Below are 12,576 nucleotides of genomic sequence, written 5' to 3' on the forward strand. Positions count from 1 at the left end.
AGATTGATGCCGCTCACCATTGGGTGACTTTCAAAGTGCCTCTATAGCCCTGGTTTGTATATGACTAAGTGCCTCAATTAGACTTTATCTGTAAATTTGGGGGTAAACTTGGCAGTTAGGCCCACAACTGTTCATCATTTACATTGATGACTTGGAGGAGGGGACAAAATGTGGTGTAGCCAAGTTTGCGGATGACACCAAATTGAGTGGAAGAGCAAATTGTAATGAGGATGTGGAGAGTCTGCAGAGGGATATAGTTAAGCTGGATGAGTGGGCAAAGGTCTGGCAGATGGAATACAATGTTAGTAAGTGTAAGGTTATCCACTTTGCCAAGAAAAATAAAAGAGCTGAATATTATTTAAAGGGTGAAAAACTACAGCATGCTGTTGTGCAGAGGGACTTGGGAGTGCTTATGCATGAATCGCAAAAAGTTAGGTTGCAGGTTCAGCAGGTTATTAAGAAGGCAAATGGAATGTTGGCCTTCATCGCTAGAGGAATTGAATTCAGGAGTAGGGAGGTAATGTTGCAACTGTATAAGGTACTGGTGAGACTGCACCTGGAGTACTGTGTCCTGTTCTGGTCTCCATATTTGAGGAAGGATATACTGGCTTTGGAGACGGTCCAGAGGATGTTTACTAGGTTGATCCCTGGGATGAAAGGGTTGACTTATGATGAAAGATTAAATCGTCTCGAATTGTATTCGCTCGAGTTCAGAAGAATGAGAGGAGATCTTATAGAAACATATAGGATTATGAAGGGTATGGATAGGATAGATGTAGGAAGGTTTTTTGAGCTGGCCGGGGAAACTAAAATGAGAGGACACAGTCTCAAGATTTGGGGGAGTAGATTTAGGACAGAGATGAGGAAAAATAATTTTTCCCAGAGAGTAGTGAATGTTTGGAATTCTCTTACCAGGGAAGTGGTTGAGGCTGCCTCATTAAACATATTTAAAATTCGGTTAGATAAATTTTTACATGATAGAGGAATTAGGCGATATGGGGAGAAGGCAGGTAGGTGGAGTTAGGTCATAAATTAGATCAGCCATGATCGTATTGAATGGTGGAGCAGGCTTGATGGGCCATTTTTGGTCTACTCCTGTTCCTACTTCCTATGTTCCTATTGATTTTATTCAAATTACTTTACATTTTGTCTTTTAACAGTTTATTCTTAATGTAGGTGTATTAGTAAGAGTGATTCTCAAGCAACTGGAAAATTTGTATATCTGGCATCCATCAATTCCTGTAGTGCCCATACCAGGTGTTTTACTGTACATTATACAGTAAGAAATAACAGTATGAAACAAGGCAGTACATTTTTCATAGCATGGCATTCTGTACTTATAAACAGCAACCTTGCTTGCTCTTCCTCCATGAGCAGGCCATCTCTCTTCTCATCTCTGACCTTATACCATGAAGGAAATGTCAGTAATTGAGATCCAAGAGAAATTTCCAGCCAGCAGTGTCATGGAACATAACCTGCAAGATAATATTAGCAGCCGCCAACTTTGCAAAAGAAGCATTGACGTTTATCTTCACCCTGCCCTCTCTTGGGGTTGAGGAGGACTTGCTTGTTGCTTGTGTTAAATAGCTGATGAAGCCAGTGTGGCACCTCTGGAAACTGAAGGGGAATCTCAGGGTTGTACATGAAGACTTGCAAGGTTCTTTGACAATAAATTTTAACTTTGAACCTGCAGACCTAGACACAGGAGGTGAAGGAAGGGGCTGGAGGTTGGGAGCATTCAACTCTAGGAGACAGTCAGCACTTCCTCTGCAAACCTTTTTGCTTAACTCATTTTCCATCTTTGTTGTGCTGAAGGAAAATAGACCCTGTGTGTCCTGGATACTCCTTCTTCATTTTGAGAGCTCATGGACCAGGTATACCCACGTGCTTGGGAGAATTATTTTTTATCCCCCAAAGACTGAGAAAATCTATGCCCAGCCTTTAATATTTTGCCAGACAGAATTTGGAAAGCAGTGCCCATTTTAGATGTCTAGTTAAGCAATTGTGTGATCCACTCCAAGCTTTTTCATAATCTTTCATGCCAGGCTAATGCACCAGAGGCTCCCACTGGAAATGGATTACATAGTAGGATGAATGGAAAACTACTCAACCTCAATACAGTCCACAGCAGAACCAAAGTCAATCCATTCTTAACTTTAGTGATGCAGGTTGGAAATGACATTTTCACGAGTCCACATTTGGACACTAAGCTTTCAACTTTATCATCTTGTTCTTTCAATCATGCAAGACAAAGCTCAGCATCAAAAAATAAAAAGTGCTCTACTAAACTTCCCAGCTGCACACCACTGTCTTTCATTTATAAATATCTGTGATGAAGGAACAGGTTTGAAGGGTTCAAATCCTGGACTCATCTTGGTGCTGAACTTATTTACGTGGGCAGGGAGGGGGGGGGGGTGGAACTATGCAACAGGGGACACACAAAGCAGAAATCCACAAAACATGCACATCGGATACGTGAATTACTAAAGATGGCAATGCAACAAAGAAATGAAAATCTAGCTACAATATACAGCAAATGAGACATGAGACTTTTGCAGGAGCCTGCCACAAATAACCCCCAGCCTTTTCCAGGGCACACCTTAATCAATCCACGGCTCACAACGTAGAGTGGAGCTCAGGGATGGGCTCAAGAGGAAAAGTAAGTGAAGTAGCCCATGTGCTGGGCTTTTATCTTGCAGTTGAATGGAGGCTGGTCCAGATAGGCTCTTGTGATCTTAGATGGGGAGTGGGTGGGAGGATAGATTGGAAGGGGTCTACCTGTGGATAGATCTGATCTTGATTGTCAGGGGGAAATGACTTTCAACCTGCCTACAGCCTGGGTGGTCAGATGACCCTCCAGCTGCAGGCACATGGAAAAACTTCTGTTCTGACAGTTTCATGTTTAATCTTTTTGATAATCTTCCAGGTTACAACATCCAAAACAAGAACCGAGGAAAATATGATCTATTTTCGAAACTTTGAAAGTCACTTCTCAGCAAAGGTGGACATCGATGATGAAATTCAACAATGCCCATAGAGCAGCAAATCAATCTGACCAGTGGTTTTCAGACTTCCGCCCTAAAGGCACATTCCACCTTAAGCAATTACAATGCCAAAAGTGCTCTTCAGTGTGTATTGTTCATTTCTAATTTTGTCTGAACTGAGTGGCAAAGGGACACCAAACAATGAGATATCAGCCAGTTATTTGATTTAGCCACAGTGGTGGACCTTGAGTGGATTGGCCAGATCTTGAAGAACAGAACATTTCTCTGCATTTGCGAACTTAGATGGGTTTTCGGAAGCAATTTGTTGGTGTTATGGTCACCATTACAAATATTGCCTTTTTATTTAACAGTTTGTTTCAGTCTTTGAATTTAAATTTCTAACGAATCTATTGTCCAGACCTACAAATACAAATCCGATAATGTTACCACCGTGGCTAATGAGGACACCAACCTGAAAGAGGTCTGTTTGTAGTCTAGGCAATATGAATGGCTGACTTGTGTTTTTCTTGTGTAACGAATAATGAATGGATTGGACAGAGTGGGTGTGAATAAAATGTTTCCCCTGTTGGGTGATTCCAGGACAAGAGGGCACAATCTTCAAATTAAAAAGTACCATTTGACAACAGAGATGAGGAGAAATTTCTTTAGCCAGAGGGCAATGGATTTGTGGAATTTGTTCCCACATGCAACTATATGAAGGCAGGATCTTTGGGAGAAATTTATAGAGGAAATTGATAGGTATCTTCTTTTTTGGCTTGGCTTCGCGGATGAAGATTTATGGAGGGGTAAATATCCACGTCAGCTGCAGGCTCGTTTGTGGCTGACAAGTCCGATGCGGGACAGGCAGACACGGTTGCAGCGGTTGCAGGGGAAAATTGATTGGTTGGGGTTGGGTGTTGGGTTTTTCCTCCTTTGTCTTTTGTCAGTGAGGTGGGCTCTGCGGTCTTCTTCAAAGGAGGTTGCTGCCCGCCGAACTGTGAGGCGCCAAGATGCACGGTTTGAGGTGATATCAGCACACTGGCGGTGGTCAATGTGGCAGGCACCAAGAGATTTCTTTAGGCAGTCCTTGTACCTCTTCTTTGGTGCACCTCTGTCACGGTGGCCAGTGGAGAGCTCGCCATATAACACGATCTTGGGAAGGCGATGGTCCTCCATTCTGGAGACGTGACCTACCCAGCGCAGTTGGATCTTCAGCAGCGTGGATTCGATGCTGTCGGCCTCTGCCATCTCGAGTACTTCGACGTTAGGGATGAAGTCGCTCCAATTAATGTTGAGGATGGAGCGGAGACAATGCTGGTGGAAGCTTTCTAGGAGCCGTAGGTGATGCCGGTAGAGGACCCATGATTCAGAGCCGAACAGGAGTGTGGGTATGACAACGGCTCTGTCTACGCTAATCTTTGTGAGGTTTTTCAGTTCGTTGTTTATCCAGACTCTTTTGTGTAGTCTTCCAAAGGCGCTATTTGCCTTGGCGAGTCTGTTGTCTATCTCGTTGTCGATCTTTGCATCCGATGAAATGGTGCAGCCAAGATAGGTAAACTGGTTGACCGTTTTGAGTTTTCTGTGCCCGATGGAGATGTGGGGGGGGCGGGGGGCTCGTAGTCATGGTGGGGAGCTGGCTGATGGAGGACCTCAGTTTTAGTTTTTAGTCAGGATATTGAGGGATATGGGGACAAGGCTGGCACTTGGAACTAGATGCGAGAATAGTTTAGCTCAGGGAGGTTTCACGGAGCAGACTCAATGGGCCAAATGGCCTGCATCTATTCCTTTTTCTTGTGAAATAATAAATATTGTTTGTTGAGAACAGGTACATTGATTGTAAAAGCTTGACAGCAAAGGATCAGGATTTGGAACTCTTACAAGGTTGCACACATAGTGATATGATTCCCATTGCAACAATTTTCTTTGAGTTCGGTGAGTAAATTTTAACCCAATTGGCACAATTTAGGTCACTTAAGGACAACTACCATTTTTCAGATAAAACCTGTTTTTGTGATTTCCTGTCATATTTCAAGTCCACTAGTAAATTCCCCACTAAGCAGGCTGCTTTGGTCAGTTCAAGCATGCCTGGGTAATCACTCAGTGCAGGTGCTTTGCAAATGTTTTCTTAGGCCTGGACATGCTTAGTCAGGATCGATGCAGACAGGCTATAAAAGCAGCTCACATATACAGATGCTGGTCAATATATTGATTATAGATTTAACACATGTTGATGCACATGTTCTTCAGGCCATAACATAGTGAGTGTACTTAACAATAGCATTTATTGTCTTCAGCAAGATTCAGTACAGCAAGTCTCATCAATGTCACAACAGCTGCAATACATTCTGTTACATTTATGTCAAGTATACATTTAAAGCTCTTGGTATCTACAGAGCACCAAACTACATCCAGCTGATTGACAACATGCTTACGGCATACAAAGCCATAACGTGCAACATGTCATTGAAATTCATTTTTGTATTCGCACATGGACTTCTTCCCTGCTGTTCTTGGTGCAGTCAGTGACAAACACGGTGAAAGTTTCCATCAGGACATTGCGAGCATGGAAAAGCAGTATCATGGCAACTGGAATCTATCCATGCTGGCCAACTATTGTTGAACACTGACGCAAGAGGAATCAGATGCTGAGTACAGATAAAAATCAGTGCCAAAGCATTTTTAGGTCAGTTGAACGAACGCAATGTGTCATTATCAGATAAAAGATGAGGCTAAATACAATAAAAGTTAATTTAATGTTTCTCCAACTTCCCACGTGATGCAGCAAATCTAAAATTATCTTTTGTGTTCATCTTAAAGTTGTCTTTCATAGTGCCCAATTTTTTTTCTCTGGAAAAAAACCTTTTGAAAAAATGTCGTCCTGTGTTATCAATAATTCCTTTTATAGAGACTTTTTAAATGACAATGGAAGCCACAAAATTGATTACCAAGTGAATGATGATGCGAGAAAAGTGTAGACAAAGCTGGACATTGCAGCTGTTAGCACACTTGTGTCAATAACCCCACGATATTATTGATTGGCGATGATACTATGATTTATAAAGCCCATGAGACCTGCTATTTTCCAAAGGTAAGTGGATTGAACAGATGGGACTTCGGAGAAGTATTGGAGTTTCAAAAAAAAAGGGGGGTGGCGATTGATGGCAGAAAAAAGGGGCAACTCTGGTCTTATTTTCTGCTTCTATTACTTGTTATAATAATTATTTTTGTGATTACAATCTCTAATTAAAAGGCCCAGCAGTATGAATTAGATATTATTTGTCATCCACCATTACTGAAGTGAATTTCATTACCAAAATGTATTTTATTATGAAACTTCAGTGTTAACAAAAATCATTTTGTAAAATTAACTTGACTGACAATCCATTTCATAGCTTAGTTATAAGTTTTCAATCATTCTCTATGTACAAATATCACAATTTTTAAACCTAGAAAGCACATTCAATGAATATTCTAAATTTTAAAAAATTGAAGCAGTCATATCCATTCCCCTTGCTCTCCCCAACCTAGTCTCAGCTTCTTTATATTAATCCTTCTCGTTAATTTGTCCTTTCACGGTTCCCGATGTTCTTCCATCCGATCATTTACTGCCGTGGTTCTCAACCTTTTTCTTTCCACTCACGTACCACTTTAAGTATTCTCTATGTCATAGGTGCTGTGATTAGTAAGGGATTGCTCAAGGTGGTATGTGGGAGGGAAGAAAATGTTTGAAAACCACTGTTTTAATCGCCCCTAATTGACTCATTATGTGCATGGTTTCATAACTCCAAAGGAAATGGGCCAATGACAATTTTTCTCAAGCAAAATATTTTAGTCACAATCAAGTCTAGAGCAGTGATTCTCAACTTTCCCACTCACTTACAACCTTAAGCAATGCCTTAGTAATCACAGAGAATTTATGGCATAGGGATTACTTAAAGTGTATATGAGTGGAAAGAAAAATGTTGAGAAGCACCGGTTCACTGTTTGCTGCTTTTTTAATTAACTGCTTGTTTCCTTATTGGGTTCTAATCACAGCTGATAGGGTCATTGCCATTCAATCTCACTGACATGGAAGTGTCAAAATGTACAATGTAGAAACAAGTCCTTCAGGCCACTATATCCATGCAAACTATATTATTCCCATCTATACTAATCCAATTTATGTCCATTAAATCCATATCCCTCTATGCCTTGCTCATTCAACTGCTATTCAGATACCAAATGCAAAGTGAATAACCATTTAGCGCCGTGATTTTCAAACTGCCCCCTAGACTCACATACCACTTTAAGTAATCCCTATGCCACAAGTGCTCTGTGATTTGTAAGGAATTACTCAAAGTGGAATGTGAGTTGGGGGGGTGGGGGGCACAGTTTAAAAACCACTGATTTAGCAGTATGCCTTCATTCAGTCTGAAAGTGTGACACAGATTCCAGTCACATGTTGGTTTCATTCCCCATCCTACTCCCATTCTGATTTCTTTGCCCAAGTATATTTTAAAGACTGCACCTTAACTTCCATTTGAGCAATTTCAGCCCTCAGAATTCAATAGTGTATTCAACAATTTCAGATATCCCTCCTCTTTCGATCGATAGAACATAGAACACTGCAACACTACAAACAGGTCTTTCAGTGCTTCTAGTCTGTGCCCAGTTCCATTGACTGCACCCAAAACATAACCCACCATACCTCTCCCATCCACGTAACTGTCCAAATGTTTCTTACTTGTCCAAATTGAGCCTGCATTTACCAATTAAAAAGGTAGCTCATTCCACATTCTGACCACTCTGTGTGAAGCAGGTCTCTGAAAGTTCACTTTAAATTTTGTTCACTTTATCCTTTACCCATGTCCTCTCATTTTCATCTCTCTGAACCTCAGTGCAAAACACCTGCTTGCATTGACTGTATCTATACCCCATCATGGATACTTCTTCAAATCTCCCTTCATTCTTCTATACCCCATGGAATAAAGTCACAACCTGTTTAACCATTCCACATAACTCAGTTCTTCAAGTCCCGGCAACATCCTTGTAAATCTCCTCTGTACTCTTTCAGTCTTGTTGATATCTTTCCTATAGCTAGGTGACCAAAAGTGCACACCACATTCCCAATTTGGCCTCAGCAATGTCTTGTATAACTTCACCATAACATCCCAACTCCTATCCTCAATACTTTGATTTATGAAGGCCAATGTGCCAAAAGCTATCTACTTGTGATACCATGTTCATGGAAGTATGCATCTGTATTCCCAGATTCCTCTATTCCTCCGCACTGCTCAGTGTCCTACCATTTCTTATGTATGTTCTCTTTTGTTTTGTCCTTTCAAAGTCCAACACTTCACATATGTCTGCATTAAATTCCAACTGCTATTTTACAGCCTATTTTTCCCAACTGGTCCAGATCTCTCTGCAAGCTTTGAAAGCCTTCCTCATTTCCACTACACCTCCAATCTGTGTCATCTGTAAACTTGCTGATTCAATTTACCACATTATCATCCAGATCATTGATATAGACAATAAACACCGATGGTCCAGCACTGTCCTTGAGGCACACTACGAGTCACAGCCTTCCAGTCAGAGATGCAAGCATCCACTATCACTCTCTCGCTTCTCCCATAACGCTAATGTCCAAACAAACTTATTACCTCACCAAGCTACATGTGGAGAACTGCTGAATTTCTGATTACCTGATTCTGCCCAATTCTGTGACTGTACCTGTGACCCCTCCCTCTTTTGACCTTGTAGAAAGCCTCTGACACCTTGACCCATCCCCCAGAAAGCCTGGGTCACTGCACAGGATGAGGTCCATTGCGAATAAAATCAGTGCCTCAGTCTTAGTCTCTTGAGTTATTTACTGCATGTTGAGACCTTATTAAGGTCCATGTAGGCAATATCCACAGCCTTTCTTTCATCAACTTTCTGAGTAACCTCCTTGAAAAACTCAAGTTTAGTTAAACACGACTTACCAGACAAAAAGCCATGTTGACTATCCCTTATCAGTTCCTGGCTATCCAAATAATTGTACATCAGGTCTCTTAGAACAACTCCCAATAACTTTCCCACTACTGGCATCAGGCTCATTGGCCTATAACTTCCCAGATTATCTTTAGAGACTTTTTTAAAACAACAGAACAGCATGAGCTATCCTCCAATCCTACTGCACCTCACCAGTGGCAAAGGACATGTCAAGTACATCTGCCAGGGCCCCTGCAATTTCAACACCAGCCTCCCTCTGAGGGAATGCCTTGTCAGGGCCTGGGGATTTACCCACCTTCATTTGCCTTAAGGCAGTAAGTGGCTCCTCCTCTTTAATCTGGACAAATTCCATGACCTCGCTGCTTGTTTGCCTCATCTACATTGACTCTGTGTCAGTTTCTTGAGTAAATGCAGCTGCAAAAAAAACCAAACAACAACATTTGAGATCTCCGCCATCTCTTTTGGCTCCATACATGGGTGACCACTCTGCTCTTCAAGAAGACCAATTTAGTTCCTCACTATCATTTTGCTCTGCTTGTAGACGCTGTCAGGGTTTTGCCTCATCTTGTCTGCCAAAGCAAGCTCATGTCTACTTTTATCCCTCCTTATTTCTTTGGCTTTTTATTTTGCATTTTTTATACTCCTAAAGCACCTCATTTGCTTCTTGTTGCCTATACCTTCTATACACCGGTATCCCTCAAAAAACCAAGGATCCCTATGCCTGTTAACTTTCCCTTTAATCCTGACAAGAACAAACTCAATACTCTCAAATGTTCACCTTTGAAAGCCTTCCACTTATCCAGCCCATCTTTGCCAGAAAACAACCTGTCTTCATCCATACTCTCTAGATCCTCTCTCATTTTCCCCAAATTGGCCTTTCTCCAATTTCAAATCTCAACCCGAGGACCAGACCAATTCCTATCCATAATTAACTTGAAATTAGTGTCATTATAATCGCTGGCCAAAAAGCTTCCCCAACACATTCTGCCACCTGTTCTATTTTGTTCCCTAATAGGAGATTACAGTCTCTCTAATTGGTGCCTCTATAATTTTTAAAAACTTTCCTGAACACATTTGATAAACTCTAACCCTTTTACAGTATGGGAGTCCTGGTCAATATGTGGAAAGTTAAAGTCACTTACTATCACAACTTTGTGTCCTACAGCTGTCTGCTATCTTGGTTTTCTCCACCAATTTTCACTGATTATTGGGTGGTCTGGAATGCAACCCCTTGAGTGAGGTAATGCCTTTCCCATTCCTCAGCTCCAACCATATAGTCTGAGTAGACGACCCCTCTGGTCTGCCCTGTCTGAGCACAGCTGTGATATTTTTCCTGCTGGTCAATGCCACTCTTCCCCCTTTCATTCCTCCGTCTCTATCACATCTGAAACAATAGAAACCCCCCACCACGGCGCTGCCAGACCTGCCCCTCCTGCAACCAGTTACACTAACAGCCACAATGTTATAATTCCATGTGTCAATCCACTCTCTAAGCCTGTCTGCCTTTCCAACAATGTACCTTGCACTGAAATAGACATACCTTAGGAAGTTTTCCCCATCATGCACAACTCTTTGATTCTTGCCTTTGCATACAATCTTAACGATCTTTACCACTCCACTATCTGCTCTGGCACTCTGGTTTCCACCCCCGCAAATATATATTAACCACCCCCCACCCACATTCACCACAGAAGTACTAGCAAACCTTCCCACAAGGATATTAATTTCCCTTGAGCTCAAATGCAAACCATCCTGTCGGAACAGGTCCCACGATCCTTGGAAGAGTCCAATGATCCAGAAACCTGAAGCCCTCCCTCATGCATGCCCTCAGCCACATGTTAAATTGCATTTTCCTCCTAGTTGTAACCTCACTAGCAAATGGCACGGGTAGCAATCCTAAGATTGCAACCCTGGAGGTCCTGTCCTTCAACTTAGCAACTCCTTTTGCAGGACCTCATCACCCTTCCTACCAGCGTCATTGGTCACAACATCTGGCTGCTCATTCTTCCTCTTGAGAAAGCCATTAACTCAATCGGAGATATCCTGGATCCTGGCACCATCTGGGATTCTTGATCACTTCCACAGAACCTCTTATCTGTTCCCCTAGCGATGGAATCCCTATCACTGCAGCTCACCTCTTCTCCTCCCTTCAAGGCCCACAAGGCCAGACTCCATACAGAGACTGGACCACCATGGCTTTTCCCTGGTAGGTCATTCCCACTAACAGTATCCAAAATGGCATACATGTTACTGAGGGAAATGGCCAAGGAGTGCCCTGTATTGTTGGTTTGTTCCCTTAATTACTTTGTTAAATGGACAGGGAAAACACACACACACACTCTAAAGACTGTTTGACTGGACAAAGAGCGGTCATAAAACTAATTATTGTTCAATTGAAATCCTGAGACCATGGAGTGTTTGGTGAGAGAGGCACCTGTTCAATCAAAAAAGACAATCTGCTTGATGACTCATACTTTTGGAGAAATTTGGAAATTGAAACCTGACAAAGCCAGAAGTGATCAAAGCAGTCATGCAATTAAAGACACTTGAAACAGCATTTTAAGATCATGAACCAGAATTATCTAAAGACTGAGCTGCAGCTACATTCTATGAGATGGACTGCTGTTGTGTTCTCCTTGTCAGGGGTGGGACACAGAATTGGAGTGGCTTCAGAGAGGATGGCCACCTCAACTGCTTTTCTTTATCAAGAGAGACCGCAGCACTGCTGTGGCTATTGCAATGGTCCTGTTGACAAATCCATATCTGGGTAAAAGAAAGCAAGATCATTCTTGAAGTTGGGCCATGACCATTCTGATGGTTATTTCATTTAACCCTACCCTGGGTTTGTTAAAGCATCACAGAAATCATATGTTCCATAACCTCTACACAAAAGAGGGGAATTTTGAAATCATTCATATGAAGAAACATTTTTCTGAAAGTAACTCGACAAGAATTCATGAGCCTTGAGAAGTCTGATAACAAGCTGTCTCAAAATACTTTGTAATTACTTCTGAACATCAATTTAAAGATTCTAAGTTTCAACACATGTTTAAGACTGAACTTTGAATATGAATAATCTCTTCAAAATTGTGCCTAAGCTGTAATGGTTTGGGTGATCCACACACACACACACACACATATATATATATATATATATGTTAGGTTTAGAGTTAAGTAAGATTTTATATTGTTAATAGTTATTAATAAAAACTATAATTTTGAAGATACCATTGCCTTGGTGAATTTCTATTGCTGCTGGTCTATGTCAGAACAAGTGTCACCCAGGTACCTTCCTTCTGCCTTCTAGGTGTGATTGCTTCCCTGCAACTCCTATCAATCCCTCAGCCTCAGGAATGACTTAAAGTTCATCGGGATCCTCCTCCAGTTCCTTTACACCATTTGTAAACAGCTGCAATTGAATGCACTTCTGATAGATGAAGTTGTCAGGGATATTGTTGGCTTCCCTGACAATCCACATACTCCAAGTGGAGCATATTCCTTGCTGGTTGCCATTTCCACTACCTCTGAAATACAAAAAGTATAAGAAAACCTTCCCTTACCTGCCCTTTGTTGCTGATTCCTTTTGTTTCTCTATAGAACCTTCTGACCTCCACTCCTA

General features: G+C 41.7%; 1 long non-coding RNA gene across 1 annotated transcript in view; it reads right to left on the reverse strand.

Moving 5' to 3' along the window:
- Positions 1–5,289: 5,289 nt before the first annotated feature.
- The window catches only part of LOC138755102 (uncharacterized), a 47,786-nt gene continuing 40,499 nt past the window's right edge, over positions 5,290–12,576 (reverse strand). The window contains exons 3-4 of the long non-coding RNA XR_011352029.1: positions 9,253–9,371; positions 5,290–5,629 (exon numbers count right to left, since the gene is read on the reverse strand). This is a non-coding gene — a long non-coding RNA (uncharacterized lncRNA). The remainder of the gene's footprint in view (positions 5,630–9,252; positions 9,372–12,576) is intronic.

This window comes from Narcine bancroftii, chromosome 2, assembly GCF_036971445.1.
Source record: "Narcine bancroftii isolate sNarBan1 chromosome 2, sNarBan1.hap1, whole genome shotgun sequence".
NCBI classification, from domain to species: domain Eukaryota; kingdom Metazoa; phylum Chordata; class Chondrichthyes; order Torpediniformes; family Narcinidae; genus Narcine; species Narcine bancroftii.